General features: G+C 44.6%; 1 protein-coding gene across 1 annotated transcript in view; it reads right to left on the bottom strand.

Moving 5' to 3' along the window:
- The window catches only part of CWC22 (CWC22 spliceosome associated protein homolog), a 72,262-nt gene extending 64,675 nt beyond the window's left edge, over positions 1–7,587 (bottom strand). Inside the window, exon 1 of the mRNA XM_056110151.1 lies at positions 7,553–7,587. The gene's annotated coding sequence lies outside the window, so the exon portion shown is untranslated. The remainder of the gene's footprint in view (positions 1–7,552) is intronic.
- Positions 7,588–20,659: the final 13,072 nt, after the last annotated feature.

Here is a 20,659-nt window from a genome sequence, read left to right on the forward strand (position 1 = left end):
CGGGAGGGCTTGTACTTGGGAGGGAAGCTGGCAAAAGCTGCCAATCTGTGGTGGTGTGGTGTTGACAATGTATGTCTGAAAATACCACTGACAGCATTGTAAATCACAGTACCTCAATAAAAATTGGGAACAGGTGGAATAAAATTCTCATTTTAGTGAACTCAGCGATTTTATACCAAAAATTACTCTTTTAAATTTGGAGGAGCTATTATCTTCATTTTTCTGTATCAGAAAGTCAGTGCATATTGGTCTGTATTTAAGTAACTAAAGAAATTAAAGAGTAGAGCAAATGCTATAATTAGGATATGCAACTCAAAATAATGTTTTAATTCTCTTTTAGTATCGAAAGATCCTCAAGTGTGCTCCTTTTACACCAGAATATAGGCTCCTGAAGAATCTGAATGAATCAGGATGTGTTGGTCTCCCTCTCTCCCTCCTTCCCTCCCTTCCTTGGGAGTGGGTGTGGGCGCACACCTTGCATGCTCATGCTCAGAGCTTACTCCTGGGATCACTCCTGGGACGCAGGGGGAGGTGCAGCAAGCCATATGAGTTACTGGGAATTGAACCTGGGTCAGAGGTGTGCAAGGAAAGCACCTTACCTGCTGTACTATTGCCCCAGCACCAGAATTATTTGCTGATCTTTAAAATCTGCTAGCTAGTGTGTGTGTGTTGGGGGGGAGAGGGGGGGAGGAGGAGGGATGCATGAATGATGAATATTCCCAAGTGGTGCTCCAGAGTTCCAGGGCCACTACCAATGATAATCAGTCAACTGGGACACAGCATCAATTTGGTGCAAAGGCCTAAGGACCTGTGTTGCTCAGGTGCTGAGGTGCTGGGGATATTCAGGCCACCCTGGAAGTACCAGAGTCCTGAGGGCCATACCTGGCGATGCCTGGGGGACCATGTGGTGCCAGGAATGGAACCTACCTTGGGTGCCTGACTGCTATCCTACCTCCTGGCCAGTTGATTAGCTATTACTTGACGTGTGCTACTACCAACTGGCTTTAAAGAAAAGATTTTTAAAATAAGTAAAGGTAAAGGCCCTCCCGTTGATCGTCGATTTGCTCGAGCGGGCCCAGTAACGTCTCCATTGGAGACTTTGTTGTTACTGTGTCTGGCATATCGAATACTCTCGGTAGCTTGCCAGGCTCTCCGAGAGGGGCGGAGGAATCGAACTCGGGTTGGCCATGTTGGCCACTTGTAAGGCGAACGCCCTACCCGCTGTGCTATCGCTCCAGCCCTAAAAGTATTTTTTAAAAAGGTTGAACTTCTTTACAGATTTAATAACATGGGAGCCAGGGAGAGAGCTTAGCAGTCAGGAGTATGTCTTGCATGGGAGAAGACCTGAGTTCAATCTCTGGGCTGCTTGGCCCCTGAGCCCTTGGGATAACACAGTGGTCCCAGCACTTGCCTTGACCTAGCAAGGAACTGTCCAGCCCAACTGGCAAAGAATGGGGCGAGCGGTCAGGACTACTTGCTCTCCCCTTAAAAAATATTAAAAGTAAATGGATTATATTTATGGGGCATACTTCCTGACTCTCACCCAACAAAGCCAAGATGTTTTTTTATTTATTTTTAGATTCTTATTAGTGAAACACCATGAGGTACAGTTGTAGATTTACAAATTTTTGTGCTTGGGTTTCAGTTATACAATGATCAAATACCTATCCCTCCACCAGTGCCCATTCTCTATTACCACTGATCCCAGTATCCCTCCCACTCCACCCCCCCACTCCCGTCTCCCCCATCCCACCCTGCCTCTGTGGCAGGGCACTCCCTTTTGTTCCCTCTCTCCTTTTGGGTGTTGTGGTTTGCAAAAGACAGCCAAGATGTTTGACAAATAAATTTACACTAGATGCCTCTAATTCCATTAACCACTCTTCCAACCACAATTCTGTTTTCCACATTACCACAATATTGGCCAACGCTACACAGTAACTACAGGAACCCCTTGGTGCTAACACAGGGACACCTTCTTTTTTTAGTGGACACTGTGAAGCATTCAGCCCTTTCATCCAGTTCTCACTCCATCACTTAATTCACCCCAGACTCACCGGAATCACTGTGAGTTTCCTCCTGATTTTCTTTCTCTGTCCACCACTCTTAACACTTACTGTCCATCGTTTATCCTTCCTTGATTTTTGTCTGTTTGTTCATTGCTATTTTCCCCAAACAGAAGGTTCTCATTTCATTATCTGTTAGATGAAGGAATGAACATTCCTATCTTTTCTCTCTTCATATCCTCTCATCTCAACCTCTCCACATATTCAACTAACCCATGTGGGATGACTTTTACTCCAGTCCGATTTTTTCTACAGATTTAATAGCATACAGAAGACCTCCATGCATGGATGTCCCAAAGGTTCCGCAAACTACCCAGGTCTAAATTAGAACTCATTTCTTCACTTCAAACAGCTTTCCCTACATGAGTCAAAGGGCAAATTTTCTTATTTCTGAATCTCAGTCTCCAAATTCTATTGCTTCTGTCTTCTGAGTTAAAAGTAAATTAACCAAATCTAACCCTTTCCATTCCTTCACCCCATTCGATCTGCTATTGCATGTGGGAGGCTGGGAGAAGACTCTATACAGGAAAGATCCATGATGAGATTATCTTTCTCTCTTGTTAAGAGGGAAATTAATTTTAGTTTAACAACTTGCCTCTAAAGGGGTTGGAGAGACAGCAGAAAAGGAAGAGCACTTGGCTTACAGATGGCAGATACAGGTTCGATCCCCAGCATCCCATAGGGTCCCCCGAGCATCACCAGGCATAATTCCTGAGCACAGAGTCAGGAATAAACCATGAGCATCTCCGGGTGTGACCACCAAAAAAAAAAAAAATCAAGAAACAAAAACTTCCCTTAAAAATCAATACTGAAGTGCGTGTGTGTGTGTATACACAAGTTTGTGCGTCACTAACTAGTAGGGTTTCACTGTATTCCACCCCCTCCTCGCTAAAGAAATCCCTTTAATACCTGCAAAGCCGCCAGTAAGGAAACCCAAGTCTTCATATGCTACATTGCACTATAATAAATTCTTACTATACTCTCAATTTCTCCCTTAAAATAAAAATTTTGTATCTATGCCTCCTGTATCAAAAATCTATTTCCTGATACTGTAGCACTGTCGTCCCATTGTTCATCAAGTTGCTCGAGTGGGCCCAGTAACGTCTCACAACAAATTATGAGACTTTTTGTCACTGTGTTTGGCATATCGAATACATCACGGGTAGCTTGCCAGGCATTGCCATGCGGGCGAAATACTCTCGGTAGCTTGCCAGGCTCTCCGAGAGGGGCGAAGGAATCGAACCCAGGTCAGCCGGGTGCAAGGCAAACACCCTACCCACTGTGCTATCGCTCCAGCCCAACTTCCAGGATGTCAGGGTGTCACGATGGCCAAGTAGTCTAAGGCGCCAAACTCAAGGTCTGCTTCCCTGCCCCGGGGATTCTGGTCTCCAAAGGGAGGCATAAGTTCGAATCCCACTTCTGACACATCTTTTAATGTCCCTGGGATGACAGTCGTTGGTGAGCCCTGGCCGTTTGCCTTTGCTTTTTCCTAATACTATTATTCTTTAAATGAATAGTTCATAGATGTTCCTCTAATTAGTAAATAAAACCAAACTCTAAGGGACATCTCTGTTGCCACTTCAAAATCCAAATTCACTCTTGCCTTAGTTTTTCCACATAGCACTAGTTCACATCTCAGTACCTGGAAACATGATTTAGTCTTCCTCTTTAACCATAGCCATCTCACTCAATGAACAGATATTACTATCATAAATGTTCCTGATTTAGCAATTAACTAAATTAATTTCCATTTTCATAATAACAACTTTATATGCAAAACTAAAACTGTAGTTTTGTGGTAAAGAAATGGTTTCACTGTTTTCTACTAAATATGTTCATTTTGTGTTAAAGTTTGCAGCTGTGCAGAAAAATCTCCATTAAGGTCATAAAAATTGAAATATTTTCTACAGAGATAACCTCTGTTCACAAAATCAGGAGTAAGCCCTAAGTACAGTCAGGTTCAGCCCCAATGCCCCCCACCCCCTCAAATAAGATAGCTACAGATGTCACAGCACTTTGCATGCACAAGGCCTGGGTTTGATCCCCAGCACTGCATGGTCCCCAAAGCACAAAGCCAGGGTTGCCCATAAATAGGATGTGAACCAAAAAAGTCTCTTCTATTTTCCATAGAAAATCTATAGATTGAGATAAAATACTTGCAGTACAGGCTTAGTAAGTTTAGAAGTCTGCCAAAACAAAAGCGTTTTTGTTTTGTTTTATCATTTTGTCTCATCAACCAACCACGCTAGGAATCTCAGACTTAAACAGAAAATTAGAGAAATGTAACAAAGGAGTTCTCAAAGTCATTAGTGGGATCACCTTCATGGACTATAACCACTACTTTCTCAGGCTAGCTCTACCCACCATGACTTATACCAACACAGGAATACATAAGGTAGTACAAAATTCAGTATAAACATAAGTGGCAATAAATACCTAATAATAATCAAGGCATGAGCATCAGAAATACACAGTGTGTCACTGTGTGCTCAGTTACAATAACCCACTAAAGGTCATTACGCAATATACCATCATCAGGGAGAAGAGTTAACCTCCAACGATTCAGTAGTAGAAACACTGAGAGGGCTACATAAATGGGTCTAAGAAAGACAGTAAAGTAACCTAAGAGTGAATTCCAGAAAGGCCTCGAATTAACTTATCCAAAGCAGAGAATGGTGTGGCAGTTTTGTAACTGAAACACCGACTGAGCATGAATCCAATACTTTAGAGGAAGAAAGGAAGCAAACTACAGGTTGGAGATGCAGGTAGCGTGACCCATACAACAGAATCCCATATGGTTAAGTGCAAGTGACTATCTAACTGGCCTGAGAAATACATGGATGAATTGGTGGGCCCCCTTTCCTATTTCTGACTCAACAAAACCAGAGATACAAGAATGGACACTGCTAACAACTCTCATGGGGATACTGATGCAGGAACCCAGATGTTCATCACTACTGGGATAAATTAATTACTCTTGACCTCTTAAGTCTGACAGCCCAGTCAAATGGGGTGAAAAAAACTATAAGAAAGTGGCATCAACAGTTAAGAGAAAGGGCACGGCTGGAGCGATAGCACAGCAGGTATAGCGTTTGCCTTGCACGCAGCCGACCCTGGTTCGATTCCCAGCATCCTATATAGTCCCCCAAGCATGGACAGGAGTAATTCCTCAGTGCATGAGCCAGGAGTAACCCCTGTGCAACACTGGGTGTGACCCAAAAAGCAAAAATGAAAAAAAAAGAGAGAGAGAGAGAGAGGAAGGGCAACATTCAGAGCAAAAAATAAGAATTGAAGCACAAAGAGAATTCATAAACTCTATCAGGCAGAATTCATAAACTACAAATTCTACAAACATGTCAACTGATACTGTATTCCAGACACTGTGTGCAGTGATAAAAATACATCCTTTCTCTTCATCCTCACACACTGGAAATAGGCATGATTATTCTCCACATTTCCAGGTGGGAAAGCTGAGAGTAGAGATATTAGGCAAGTGCTTACACAAGTGCTTAGCCAGTGAGCGAATTTGGCTTACTAGAGAACCAACATAAGTAGTTCTCCATTTTCTGGTTGGGTTTTACAATCAAAATCACACTTCATGCCAATTGTGAATTCATTTGTCCACAGTGGGATGATACATGAAGTTAATTCCTATTTATAGGCAATATTAAAATATTAAATACAATACAGATAAGATGTGTTGTATTAAAAAAAAAAGTTAAGCAAGGGACAAGAGCTACAGCACAGTAGGTAGGGCGTTTGCCTTGAACATGGCCCAACCCAGTTCAATCCTCAGCATCCCATATGGTCCCCTGAGCACTGGCAGGAGTAAATCCTGAGTGCAAAGGCAGGAGTAACCCTTGAGCATCACTGGGTGTGACCAAAAAAAAAAAGTGCACACACACACAAAATGTTAAGCAACCCACAGAAACTTGGATGGAACTAGAGAGTATCATTTTAAACAAAGTAAACTGAATCAGAAGGGCAAACACCGGCTGACCTCACTAGTATGTGGTAAACAGAGAAGCAAATCAAAGGCACTGACAGTATCAACTAGTAATAAAACCTTGGTCACTAGATTAGACCTGAAAATATCACACACAAATACACACACACACACACACACACACACACATTCCATGAAGTGGACCGGAAGTAACAGAGTAGCATAGGTAGAGTTAGTCTAGGGCACATTAAAATTGTAGTAAAGTTTACTTTACTGTACAAGATTGAGGGATCATTGGACCAGAGGTGACATAGGGACAGCAGTGGAGGGTCATGGATGTGCAGTGACTTTATACATCAAAACTCTAAGCACAAACACCATCATAACATCATCACCACATGGCTATACCCATATCTTAACCATATCACCAAATACAACAAAAGGTGAAATTTAAAAATGTAATAAGGCATACTAGCTGCCCCCTGAGACCCAGGTGCTCTTACTTACAATACTGCTTCTTCTACTCTTAGCACAACGGAAATGCAATTTCTACTTTCCATCCCCTAATTCTGCAAGAGACTCGTTATGTCGGTTCCTGAGCCCCAGAGCCGGGGAGAGAGAGAAGAGGCCTCGGTTTGGGAGTCAGCCGCGTACTGCGGGGAGTTGACAAGAGAAGGATCGACAGACACATCGAAAGGAATCTATCTGCAGACTACAAAAAAACACTCAAGTGCCAGGAGCTCGGTGCACCGCAGGCCTGGCTCTCTGCATCGGCAGTCCCCGAAGCAACCTAAGTGCCCTCGATGAATGGGGTGGACTGATGCAGTGGCACAGTGGCACGCTGGACCCAAGACTCAGCTGTCAGAGCGATGGTCATCAGCAACGAAAGGGATAGGGTTGGGGGGCGGGGGGGGGGGACCAGCGTGAAGGAAAACGTGCCCGGGCAAAGACTAAGTCTCTGCGTATACCAAGGACTTAAAAACGTAGGACCTGCCCGTAAAGGGGGCTCAGGGGGTCGGAGAAGACACACCTGTGGCACACCTGATCACAAAAGGAACCAGAAGTGGAATTCTCAAGTAGCTGTCAAAGGGCGATTGGGCGAGAGAGGCACTCGAGCGCAATTTCCACTCTTTTTATTTTCAACTCACTGGCTGGTGCTCCTCCAGCGCTCCGCCTACAGCGGGGGCGTCGAGGGCGCCCCCACGAGGGGATTCCCCCGACCGCCGAGAGATAGATCCGCGCGGGGCTGGGCTCGGGTACCACCCGCCGCGGAGACCCCCTGCCCAGAAACTCCCGGGGCGGCCGGGCCTAAGGAGCCGGCGCGGAGAGACGCCGCCAGCGCCACTTCCCCACCATCAGGGGCTCCTCGGCCTGACCCGCGGCGCGCGAACGGCCACACGCGTCCCCGCGCCCCCCATAGCACTGCCAGCCCGCTCACACCCGTTCTTTGGTCGCCCTCACTCCCCAATGCAGCCCGGCAGCTAGCGATCCCCCCCAACTCCGACTCGCGACCGACGACCAGTCGGCCGAGTTCGGGAATTACCTGCAGCTCCACCGCGCCGCCATGACACCGGAAACACGTCACTTCCCCCTTCCCGGGCCCGGGCGATAAGAGGAAGGCGAAACGTGAGCGCTAGAATTCGGCCCCTAGATGGGCTTGGATTACGTAATCTTATTGGCTTTTTTTTTTTAAAGAAGATTTTTTTTTAAGACGGTATTTAGAGCCGTCGATCCGGCTGCACCTACCTCTCACCAAGAGGACGAGAAAAGCAAAATAGACATAAACTACAAAGTCCAGTATGCACCGGCTGCGCGGGAGGAAGTAGAGCGGCCTTTATGGGTTCGCCCGAACGAGCCGCAGGGCAGGACGGGAATTGTAGTTCTGTGTACGCACCTGGCGTGTGCATGCGTGAGGGGACTTCTGGATTTAGGGCTTGGCGAAATTTAATCCACCACTATTTTTCGGCAGTTGGAAATTAATTTAAAAGTAACTTTTTTGTGGAATAGAGATTCAGATACAGTTTTGTTGTTTATAAAAAAAATTAGCCATGGACCTAGTTGAGCAAAAATTAAGGATGTGATGTGTGTAATTCAAACCCTAATGCAGAAGAGAATACTGGACTGTTAGGTAATGAGGAGAAATTTATTCTGTGGAAAGGATGATGACAATATTTTATGTTAACATTATAGTCTACGTTATGAGGATAAGAAGATTGTTTGAACCACTTGGAAAGAGTCTTTTTTTTTTTTATGTAGGAGTACTGCTATTTATTCAGGCACTGATTAGCTGATTAATTGGGCATGAACTCCACCTTACTTTTTTTTATTTTTTATAATTTTATTTATTGAATCGGTGTGAAAGCAGTTACAAAGCTTTCAGGTTTAAATCTCAGTCATACAATGAAACATCCGTAACTTCACCAGTGCCCATTCTCCACCACAAAAAAAACCCTAGTATACCCCCATCCTACACCCTCCCCCTACCTGTGGGGGAGATGATTTCCACATTACTCTCTCTCGACTTTGATCACATTCAATATTTTGACACCAGACCCACCATTATTATTTGGGATTTTACCCCAACACTCAGATCTACTGAAAAGGCAACAGTGGACAATTTGTTTTCTATTGCTGGTTAAGAATAACATATGATGTTGCGTGGCTGTAGTAGTAGCCACGTGATTTTGAAATTTCAAAATTTTAACACTTAAATCTGGAGGGATTTCTGCCAAAACCTGCTGAGTTCCGAGATTTGTTCTTGAGTCTCTGGGATCATCGCCATTAAGCAGCTTGATCAGGATCGAGAAAGGCCATTCATGGGTGGAGACTCACGGTCTCCTTGGGATGGGAAGGAAAGGGCTGGCTCCACCCCATCCCGTGAGGCCCCACGTGTCTCGTCACTGAAGGTTCAAACCTGACTGTCCGTGTGGCCTCTGGAGGAAGGTGGTCACCGAGCTGCCTAAGGGGACCAGGAGGAGGGACAACACTGTTTCCCCCCTGGATGGCTCAGCGACAGTACCCTACTGGGGGGACTGGACTCATTTCTTTCAAAAGCCACTCAGTTTCGAGATTTGTTTCTGAATCTCTTGGATCATGGCCATTAAGAGGCTTGATCAAGAGCCAGAGAGGCCGTTCATGGACGACGACTTGGGGTCTCATTAGGGTGGAGAAGAAAGGACCAGCTCCACCCTCATCCCGTGAGGCCCCATGTGTCTCGTCACTGAGGGCCCAAACCTCACTGTTCAATGGTCTCTGGTGGATGGCGGCAGCTGAGCCGCCAAGGGGGAGCAGGTAGAGGGACAGCACCCTTTCCCTCCTGGGGTGGCCTGGTGTTATTAACCTACTGCAGGGTCCGGACACATTTCTGCCAAAAGGCGCTAAGTTTTGAGTTTTGTTTCTGAGTCTCTGGATCATGGCCATTAAGAAGCTTGATCAGGAGCCAAAGATGCCGTTTGTGGGCAGCAACTCTGGGTCTCATTGGGTTGGGGAGGAAAGGGCCAGCTCCACCCCCATCCCATGAGGCCCCGTGTGTCTCTTCACTGCGGGCCCAAACCTGACTATCCAGTGGCCTCTGGAGAATGGCGGCCACTGGGCCACCAAGGGGAACAGGCCAAGGCACAAAACCTATTCCCACTTGGGTTGGCTGAGCGCCGGTAATCTACTGCAGGGTAAAAGGTAAAGGCCCTCCCGTTGATCGTCGATTTGCTCGAGCGGGCCAGTAACGTCTCCATTGGAGACTTTGTTGTTACTGTGTCTGGCATATCGAATACTCTCGGTAGCTTGCCGGGCTCTCCGAGAGGGGCGCAGGAATCGACCTCGGGTTGGCCATGTTGGCCGCTTGTAAGGCGAATGCCCTACCCGCTGTGCTATCGCTCCAGCCCCCTACTGCAGGGACTGGACACATTTCTGCCAAAAGCCGTTGGGTTTGTTTCTGAGTCTCTGGGATCATGGCCGTTAAGCAGTTCAATCAGGAACCAGAGAGGTCAATTATATAGCTGAGCCTGAGGTGGTTTGTGGGTGTGTCTCTCACATACCTAACTTTTGGTCATTTACTTTCTTGGTAAACTTTGCCCCAAGTTTTTGGGTTCTGACCAAAGTCACAGCAGCAATTTTGGGGTATCTGGAAGTCTGAAGGCACCATCAGGCTGGCCTCACAGGTATAGATTGACCTGCTGGCAGCACCATACCCCCTTGGAAATAGTCTTTATTGAAATAAAAGGTGAGAAATTGAAGCATTTATTTAAAATTTGATTCCCAGAGTAACAAAAACCCATGAATTCAGATTAGTGTGGGGGAAGGAGGTATTTTATTTCCCTAAGCCTGTACCTTTATGTTTCCCTATTATGTATAACCAGTATGGTTTCCCAAACACTAACAGATTATAGTTTGAGATTGATACCTTCCAAGGACCAAAAGAGTATTAACATTAAAGGTTAGAGAAATAATACAGCAGGCAGGACGCATTCCTTGCACACGTCTGACCTGGATTCAAGCCCAGCACCAGTTTGAATCCCTGGAACTTCGCCAGGAGTGGTCCTTGAACACAGTCAGTAGTAACACCTGAACATCACTGGGTGTGCACCCCCCACCTCACCAAGGTGTATATAGACTATACATAATATTGAATTCCTCTACTTAGGTTAGATCCTGAACTTATTGGGACCAGAGAGGTAGAACAGTAGCTAGGGCCTCGCCTTGCACACAGCTGATGTGAGTTCAAAATCCTTTACTCTATACTGTACCCAGAGCATCACCAGGAGTAACCCCTGACCATTGCTGGTGTGGCCCAAAAACAAAACAAAACAAAACAAAATCCTGTGAGCCTATTAATATCATCATGGACAACTGATCTTGGAAAAGTATTTCACACTGGGTTTCATGTTAGATAAAAAAAAATTTTTTTTAAATATATTAGTCAATATATTATATGCATTCAAGATAATTTCTGTATTTTATCTGTCTTTTTTCTTATTTAAGTTATTTGGCCTTAGTTAAAGGTGTGAGGGTCGGAGTGATAGAACAGCGGGTAGGACACTTGCTTTGCTCACAGTTCACCCAGGTTCTAAACTAGGCACCCCATACGGGTCTGGGAGCATCGCAAGGAGTGATTCCTGTGTACAGAACCAGGAGTAATCCTGAGCTCCACCGAGGATGACCTAAAAAATAATAAAAACGTGTTTGTTTGGTTTGCTTGTACGGGGCTTGAAGGGGATGTGTCTGGCTTTGTTCTCAGTAGTAACCTCTGATGTTCAAGGGACCAACAAATTTGCAGCAGCCACATATAGACAAACACTATAATCTTTGTACTGTCTGGTCATAAAGCTCTGTTTTATCTTTTAAAATGTAAGGGAAGGTACCATGATACAGAGTAGGGTGTTTGCCTTGCATGCAGTCTACTAGAACCCAGTATTGTCCCCTGAGCACCAACAGGAGTAATCCCTGAGCACAGAACCAGGAGTAGTCCCTGAGTATTGCCTGGTGAATACATTTTAGTTGTAGCAGTGCAGGGCACAGAAGATGAATCAGTAAACAGTTATATCTGTTTTTCAGTAAAGTACCAGCTTGTCCCAGGAACTGGGGTAATATCACCTCTAGCTGTCAATAGAAATGGCAATAAAGCTGAATCTAGGGTAACTAGAGGAAGCTTGTAAACAGATTATCATTTGAGTCATTTGAGATACAGATAAGTCTCACAATTTGTTGTGAGATGTTACTGGTGGCCTCTCGAGCAAATGAACAACAATGAACAAAGGGAGGACAATACAATACAACAACTGAGATACAGATAGATAGAGTAAAGAAAGTAAAAGGTGAGAAGGGAGGAGACTGGTTCAAGTAAAAGGTGAGAAGGGAAGATACTGGTTTGGGACCAGGTAGCTCTAGATGGAGAGATTCACACTGAGATAAAAATGAATGGACTTTTATATTCAAGTCTTCCTCAGTGATGGCTGGAACCACCCTAGGCAAAATATGGCCTCCATCGAAATGAAAGGTGGGCTTCAAAGAATTTACAATTGAACTATGTCACCTAACCACACTCTTCCCAGGAAAACAAAAAGACTTTCTTGAAGATGTCTATGAGAAGCATATTTCTGTGTCTGAACAGAAGACATTTTTTTTCTTAAATTTTATTAGTGAAACACCATGAGGTACAGTTGTGGACTTACAAATTTTTGTGCTTGGGTTTCAGTTATACAATGATCGAATACCCATCCCAGTGTCCATTCTCCACCACCACCAGTTCCAGTATCCCTCCCACCCCCCAAACCCCTATCCCACCCTACCTCTGTGGCAGGGCATTCTCTTTTGTTATCTCTCTCCTTTTGAGTGCTGTGGTTTGCAAAAGAGACACTGAGTGGCAATCTTGTTTGGACTATAGTCTACTCTCATCACGCATTTCCCATCCCGAGAGGAACCTCCCAACACCCTTTATTTGGTATTCCCTTCTCTATCTGAGCTGTCGTTTCCCCAAGCATGTGTGGCTGTCCTCAAAGCCACGGAGTAATCCTCCTGGTACTTATCTCGGCTATTCTTGGGTGTTAGTCTCCTATTTTGTTATGTTCGCCAGATGAATGCAATCTTTCTATGTCTATCCCTTTATTTCTGACTCATTTCGCTTAGCATGATACTTTCCATATAGTACCACTTGTACATGAATTTCATGACTTCATCTTTTCTAACAGCTGCATAGTATTCCATTGTGTAGATGTACCAAGTTTCTTTAACCAGTCATCTGTTCTCGGGCACTCAGGTTTTTTCCAGATTCTAGCTATTATAAAGAGTGCTGCAATGAACAAACAAATGCAGATGTCACTTCGATTATACTATATATCGATTTACTTAAGTGGGCCCAGTAACGTCTCCATTGTGAGACTTGTTGTTACTGTGTTTGGCATATCCAATACATCACCGGTAACTTGTCAGGTGAAATACTCTCGGTAGCTTGCCAGGCTCTCCAAGAGGGGCGAAGGAATCAAACCCAGCTGGCTGTGCACAAGGCAAACGCCCTACCGCTGTGCTATATATATATATATATATATATATATATATATATATATATATATAGGGCTGGAGTGATAGCACAGCGGTAGGGCGTTCGCCTTACAAGCGGCCAACATGGCCGACCCGAATTCGATTCCTCTGCCCCTCTGGGAAAGCCCGGCAAGCTACCGAGAGTATTCAATATGCCAAACACAGTAACAACAAAGTCTCCAATGGAGACGTTACTGGGCCCACTCGAGCAAATCGACGATCAACGGGAGGGCCTTTACTTTACTTTACTTTACTATATATATGTATATATATGTATATATATATACACACACACATACATATATTATATACTATGTGTATGCCTCTCTGGATATATTCCCAGGAGTAGTATTTGATGGGTCAAATGGGAGCTCCATTTCTAATTTTTTGAGGATCGTCCATACTGTTTTCCAAAAGGGCTGAACCAGTCAGGATTGCCACCAGCAGTGAAGGAGAGTTCATTTCTCACCACATCTGCGCCAACAAAGGTTGCCTTTGGTCTTTTGGATGTGGGCCAGTCTCTGTGGTGTGATCATTGTCGTTTTGATCTGCATCTCCCTGATGATTAATGATGTAGAGCATTTTCTCATGTGCCTTTTTAGCCATTTGGATTTCTTCTTTGAGAAAGTTTCTGTTCATTTCGTCGCCCCATTTTTTGATGGGGTTGGTTGTTTTCTTCTTGTGGAGTGCAACCAGTATTTTGTATATCCTTGATATCAACCCCCTGTCAGATGTGTATTCGGAGAATATCCTTTCCCATTCTATAGACTGTCTTTGTATTTTGGTCACTGTTTCTTTTGAGGTGCAGAAGCTTCTTAGTTTAAGAGAGTCCCATTTGTCTATATCTGTTTTCACTTGCTTGGCCAGTGGTGTGACATCTTTGAAGATACTATTAGCTTCAATGTCATGGAGGGTTTTGCCAATTTTGTCTTCAATAAACATTATGGATTCCTGTCTGATGTTGAGGTCTTTAATCCATTTTGATCTTACTTTTGTCCTTGGTGTTAGGGAGAGATCTGAGCCCACTTTTTTGCATGTAGCTCTCCAGTTTTGCCATCAGAATTTGTTAAAGAGGCTTTCCTTGCTCCACTTCACATTTCTTGCCCCCTTATCAAAGATTAGATGATCATGTTTAGGGGGAGATGTCAGTATATTCGACCCTGAACAGAAGACATTTTGCATCGTGTAAATTCCACATCTAGGGAATTGTTTCTCCAGGGTGCTGGTGAGCCTCTGATTCTGAAGAGACATTTAGAGGAGAGAGTCTTTTGAATAAACTATAAAGTTTCCATCTTTGTAGTTGGTCTTAAGTCAGAACTGAATTTCTTCACCCTCTTCACTATTCATTACATGTTACCCTCAGGTTTAACTTCCACTTCTACCAGTATTAGTTATTAAACCTGTGAATACCCTACTTGTATGAAATTTAAGACTCAAAATAATTTCCCTTCACACTCAGTATTTTTACTTTTGCCCCAGATGCAGTCTGTTGGACAAGGAAGTACTGACGTACACAAGTGGATGAACTGAGTACTACAAATATTCTTATTTGACCACTTTATGTAGCTTCAAACCCTCTCTCTTTTCAAAATTTAATTTTTTTTTTAAATTTACTTATTTATTAATTGAATCACCATGGGAAAGGTTACAAAGCTTTCAGGTTTAGGTCTCAGTCATGCAAATATCAAGCACATTTCCCTTTACCAAAACTTATTTTTTACCATGAAGAACCCCAATAAAACCCCACCCCCCACCCCTCCCAGTCCCTGTGGGGCAGATGAATTCTAGTTAACACTCTATCTGCTTTGATTAGATTCATTGTTTCAATAAAAGATTCACCACTATTATTTAGAGTTTACCCCCCCCCCCGAATCAGACATGCTGACAAAGCATTGTGAAGTGATTTGCTTTCTAGAGCTGGGTTCAAGAATTATATGTTGGTTTTGGATTTCTGCTATTTTACTTATTGACCCTGGAAGTATTTCTACTGAAAGTCAGATAGTTAAGAAATTGGTTTCTGTGCTCTGGAGTCGTGGCCGTGCTGGAGAGCCGCTCATGGCGGGCAAGTGGTGGCCTAGGTAGGGCGTGAAGGGCGGACCGAAACGCCCCCCTTCCCATGAGGCCTTAGTCGCCCCCACACCCCCGGCTCATACCTGCTGTCCACAAGGCTCCCATGTGGCTGCCATCTTTCTTTCCAGAGAGGAGAGGGCGAATGGGGCAACACCCTTTCCCCTCCGGACAGTCATGATGGCCTGGATTAACGCATAGTCCTTTCACTTTTCTGCTCCAAGCTGCTGGGTTCTGCATTAAGTCCTTGTGCTTCTGGGGCTGTGGCCGTGCTGGAGAGCCACTCGCGGGGGGCAACTGGTGACCTCGGTAGGGCGTGAAGGATGGACCAGAACGCCCCCTTTCCCATGAGGTTTTAGTCGCCCCCACACCCCCGGCTCATACCTGCTGTCCACAAGGCTCCCATGTGGCCGCCATCTTTCTTTCCAGAGAGGAGAAGGCGAATGGGGCAACACCCTTTCCCCTCCGGACAGTCATGATGGCCTGGATTAACGCATAGCCCGTTCACTTTTCTGCTCCAAGCTGCTGGGTTATGCATTAAGTCCTTGTGTTTCTGGGCTGTGGCCGTGCTCCAAACTTAACTATGATTTTCAGAGAGAAACGTTGGGTCATTTACTTCCCATGGATCACTTTGTATATAGAGAGATGTCGTGCAGCCGCTCACGCGGCCGCGCGGTTTTGAGGAAAAGTCCTAGTTCCCACATACTCGAGCTGTGGTTGTAGAGGTTTCTGGTCACCGGGGTTCCATCTGGGGGAGGCGGGATGCGGTACCTACCCCATCTGGGGCTTCCCGATGATCTCGGCTCTTTTTGGAACCTGTTTTTTTTTTTTCCTTCGGAATCTGTGGATCCCGCCCTCCATGTTGTTCTTCTCTTCAGCTGAATGCTGTAAATATGGCGCTGGGGGGCGGGCTGTGGGCGTGACTTCCAGAATCTGAGGTTACCTGGGAGTTGCAGTCCCGGCACATTTGAGGAAAAGTCCAAGTTCCCGCATACTCGAGCTGTGGTTGTAGAGGCTTCTGGTCACCGGGGTTCCATCTGGGGGAGGCGGGATGCGGTACCTACCCCATCTGGGGCTTCCTGATGATCTCGGCTCTTTTTGGAACCTGTTTTTTTTTTTTTCCCTTCGGTATCTGTGGATCCCGCCCTCCGTGTTGTTCTTCTCTTCAGCTGAATGCTGTAAATATGGCGCTGGGGGGCGGGCTGTGGGCGTGACTTCCGGAATCTGAGGTTACCTGGGAGTTGCAGTCCTGGCACATTTGAGGAAAAGTCCAAGTTTCCGCATACTCGAGCTGTGGTTGTAGAGGCTTCTGGTCACCGGGGTTCCATCTGGGGGAGGCGGGATGCGGTACCTACCCCATCTGGGGCTTCCCGATGATCTCGGCTCTTTTTGGAACCTGTTTTTTTTTTCCTTCGGGATCTGTGGATCTCGCCCTTCATGTTGTTCTTCTCTTCAGCTGAATCAAAATTTAATTTTTTAATGAATCACCATGAGATACAGTTATAGACTTACAAACATTCCTGATTACTTGTAAGTCATACAATGATTGAGTACCCATCCCTCCACCAGTGCCCATTCTCCACTACCAATATTTCCAGTATCCTTCCCGGCACCCCCACCCCATTCCTCCCCTGCTTCTGTGACAGGCACATTCCCTTTTACTTTCTCTCTCCTTTTGGGTGTTATGGTTTGCAATACAGGTACTAAGCGTCCATCATGTTTGGTCCATAGTCTACTTTCAGCACTCATCTTTCATCCCAATCAAGCCCTAAAGCATCATTTACTTGGTGGTCATTTCTCTATCCCAGGAGACTTTGCTCCCAGCATGTAAGGCCAGCTTCCAAGCAGTGGAGCCATCCTCTACTATCCTTAGGTGTTAGTCTCCCATTATGTTACTTTATATTCCACAAATGAGTGCAGTTATTCTTTGTCTGTCCCTCTCTCTGACTCATTTCACTTAGCATGATACTCTCCACGTCGATCCACTGATATGCAAATTTGACGATTTCATCTTTTCTAACAGCTGCATAGTATTCCATTGTGTAGAAGTACCATAGTTTCTTTACCCAGTCATTTACCCAGGCACTCGGGGTTTTTTCTAACTATCGTAAATAGTTTTTTCTAACTATTGTAAATAGTGCTGCAATAAATATACAAGTGCAGATGTCATTTCTACTGTATTTTTTGCATCTCTCGAATATATTTCCAGAAGTGGTATTGCAGGGTCAAATGGGAGCTGAATTTCTAGTTTTTGAGAAATGTCCATATTATTTTCCACAAAGGCTGAACCAGTTGGCATTCCCACCACAAACTTTCTCAAAGAAGAAATTCAAATGGCCAAAAGGCACATGAAAAAATGATTTTCATCACCAATCATTAGGGAGTTGAAGGTCAAAACAACAATTATCTCACACCACAGAGATTGGCGCACATCCAAAAGAACAAAAGCAACCAGTGTTGGTGTGGATATGGGGAGAAGGGAACTCTCCTTCACTGCTGGTGGAAATGCCAACTGGTTCAGCCTTTTTGAAACACAAACCTTCTATTTTTTGATCAGTTAACTCCTTCTGCTAAGGTAATGACTTCTCTTCATTGCCCATATCTCCCTGAACTCAAAAAACCTAGAATAAACACAGACAACAGGTGCCTCTACTCAGGAGGTATTTTTGTTTGTTTTTGTCTTTTTTTGTAATCTCAAATAGTTTATGGTTTTTTCCTATTTCTATTTTCATTTTTATTTCTGCATCCTATTTCTACTTGTGTGACTATTGCCAATGGAACTTTGAGAGATTGTGGTGAACTCCTATATACATATAGAAGAATGCTTTATGTAATATAGCAATGTCAACAATGTATATTATTCTATATGAGGAGCACAAAATACTTATCCATCTCTTTGTGTCTTCTGTGGTTTTTTAAATTATTATTCATTAATTCCATAGTTCTTCATGTACAAGTACATAGTTCTTCAAGACCAAGTCTTTCCTTTCTTTGGCCGAATTTAACCAAGATATTTAATTCTTTTTGATGAAATTACAAATGAGATTTTTTTTGGTCATTTCTCCTTCTGACAGTTCATTATTTTGCATATGGAAATCTAACAGGTTTTTGTTTATTAATACTGGAGTTTTGGGGGCTGGAGCAATAATATAGCAGGGAGTGTTTTTGCTTTGAGACAGATCAATTCAATTCCTGTCACTATATATGCCCCCAAACACCATCCTGGCACCTCCAGGATTATAGAGCCAGGAGTAAGCCCTGGGCACCACTGGCTATTGCCTAAAAACCCAAGCTAAATTAAACCAAACCAAAATAAAACAAATTTCCTTTTAATGTGTCACTTGCATTAAGGGCCTTCCTTCCTTCTTTTCCTCCCTCCTTCTTTCCCTTCCTCCCTCCCTCCCTCCCTCTCTTAGATTACACTGTTCTTCCTGCATTAACATACATCTCAGGGACCTGGGCCCTATGAAAACAGGATGAGAACGCTCTTTGGGTCTCCCAAAGAGGAATTGAAAGAGCTATGCTTGGAGTATTATGCTTCACTCAAGTGAGAGAAAGAATCCGGAGTTCTGACCTCCACTGATGGTCAAGAATCAGGGACGCTGTCTCGTTTGCCAAGGCATTGAAGATCAGATGGGCTGGACATGTAATGAGATTTGGAGATGACCACTGGACTAGAGCCATTACAGTCTGGATTCCACGGGACGTCAAAAGATCACGTGGGGGCTGGAGCAATAGCACAGCGGGTAGGGCATTTGCCTTGCATGTGGCCAACTCGGGTTCGATTCCCAGCATTCCATATGGTTCCCTGAGCACCGACACGGGTAATTCCTGAGTGCAGAGCCAGGAGTAACCCCTGTGCATCGCCGGGTGTGACCCAAAAAGCAAAAAAAAAAAAAAAAAAAAAAAAAGATCGCGTGGTCACCCACCTATGAGATGGTCAGATTTCTTCATCAAGACCCTGAACGATCGATTTGAGGCTCTTGGTGTTCCTGGAGTGAGCAGGCGCCACTGGGCTATAGCTGCACGCAACAGGGACAAATGGAGACGTTACTGGTGCTTGCTTGAGCAAATCAATGTGTAATGGGATGTCAAGTGATCAAGTGATTGCATCTTGTTTACTCAATGAGAAATCTTATAAGAAATCTGATTAATCTTTGATGGGAAGCCTTTATGTTTTCTTCCTTATACCACTTATTGCTTTCTTCTTTCATTATTATTTTTGTATTTTGAATTTTTTCAGAGGGTGGAGTGCGTTTTGGGCCACACCCAGCAGTACTCTGGGATATTCCTGACTCTCTGCCCAGGGGTCACTCTTGCTGGTGCTCAGGGAACATATGTGGTGGTTGGAACTATTTATCTTTAATAGTAGTTTCACTACTCTGTGTTTTGGTGTATGTTTATTTACGTTTGGACAATCAGGTACCTGTTACTTCATGGATATTTTTTGTATATTTAGTTCTTTTTGCAGGTCTGGAAAATTATTGCTATTATTTCTTTGAATAAATATTATGTTCCCTTATATTTCTCTCCTACTTCTGGGATTATTTGACCTTTTCTAAATCTGTTGTATATTCTTCTGTGTTTTTAAAAATATATTATTTTTCTCTCTTCTCAACCTGAATCATTTGTACATTATGTTATCAAGCTCAGTGAATTTTTTCCCTATTTGAAATGATGCAATAACATTTTTTAGAACTCTTCCCTTTATGTCAAAGTCCTTGACATACTGAATTCTGTACTTTTTCTATTTAAATATAATTTTTTTTTTGCTTTTTGGGTCACACCCGGCGATGCTCAGGGGTTATTCCTGGCTCTACGATCAGGAGATACTCCTGGCGGTGCTCAGGAGACCATATGGGATGCTGGGAATCGAACCCGAATTGGCCGTGTGCAAGGCAAACGCCCTACCCACTGTGCTATCTCTCCAGCCCCTAAATATAAATTTTTACCTTCTGCTTATGGAGTTTTCTTAGCTTATTAGTTTTTTTCTGTATTTTGTTCCATATCTTTTGTTAGTACTCTGAGTTCTCTTTTATCACTGATTTTTCTGTCCTTAAAAGTTTCTTTATCTTGAGCCGGTTTTCAACCCCTGATCCGCGTGGGACGGGCACAGAGGCCCAGCTCTGGGCAACAAAGCTGAACGGCTCCAATTCCAACAGGTACAGCCCGCCCCCAAGGGCCTGGGTTCCTCTCTGGGCACGCGCAGCTAGAAACAGCCCCGAGACAGCCGGTTTTCAACCCCTGATCCGCGTGGGACGGGCACAGAGGCCCAGCTCTGGGCAACAAAGCTGAACGGCTCCAATTCCAACAGGTACAGCCCGCCCCCAAGGGCCTGGGTTCCTCTCTGGGCACGCGCAGCTAGAAACAGCCCCGAGACAGCCGGTTTTCAACCCCTGATCCGCGTGGGACGGGCACAGAGGCCCAGCTCTGGGCAACAAAGCTGAACGGCTCCAATTCCAACAGGTACAGCCCGCCCCCAAGGGCCTGGGTTCCTCTCTGGGCACGCGCAGCTAGAAACAGCCCCGAGACAGCCGGTTTTCAACCCCTG

The sequence above is a fragment of the Sorex fumeus genome, unplaced genomic scaffold (assembly GCF_029834395.1).
Source record: "Sorex fumeus unplaced genomic scaffold, SorFum_2.1 ptg000009l, whole genome shotgun sequence".
Lineage (NCBI taxonomy): Eukaryota > Metazoa > Chordata > Mammalia > Eulipotyphla > Soricidae > Sorex > Sorex fumeus.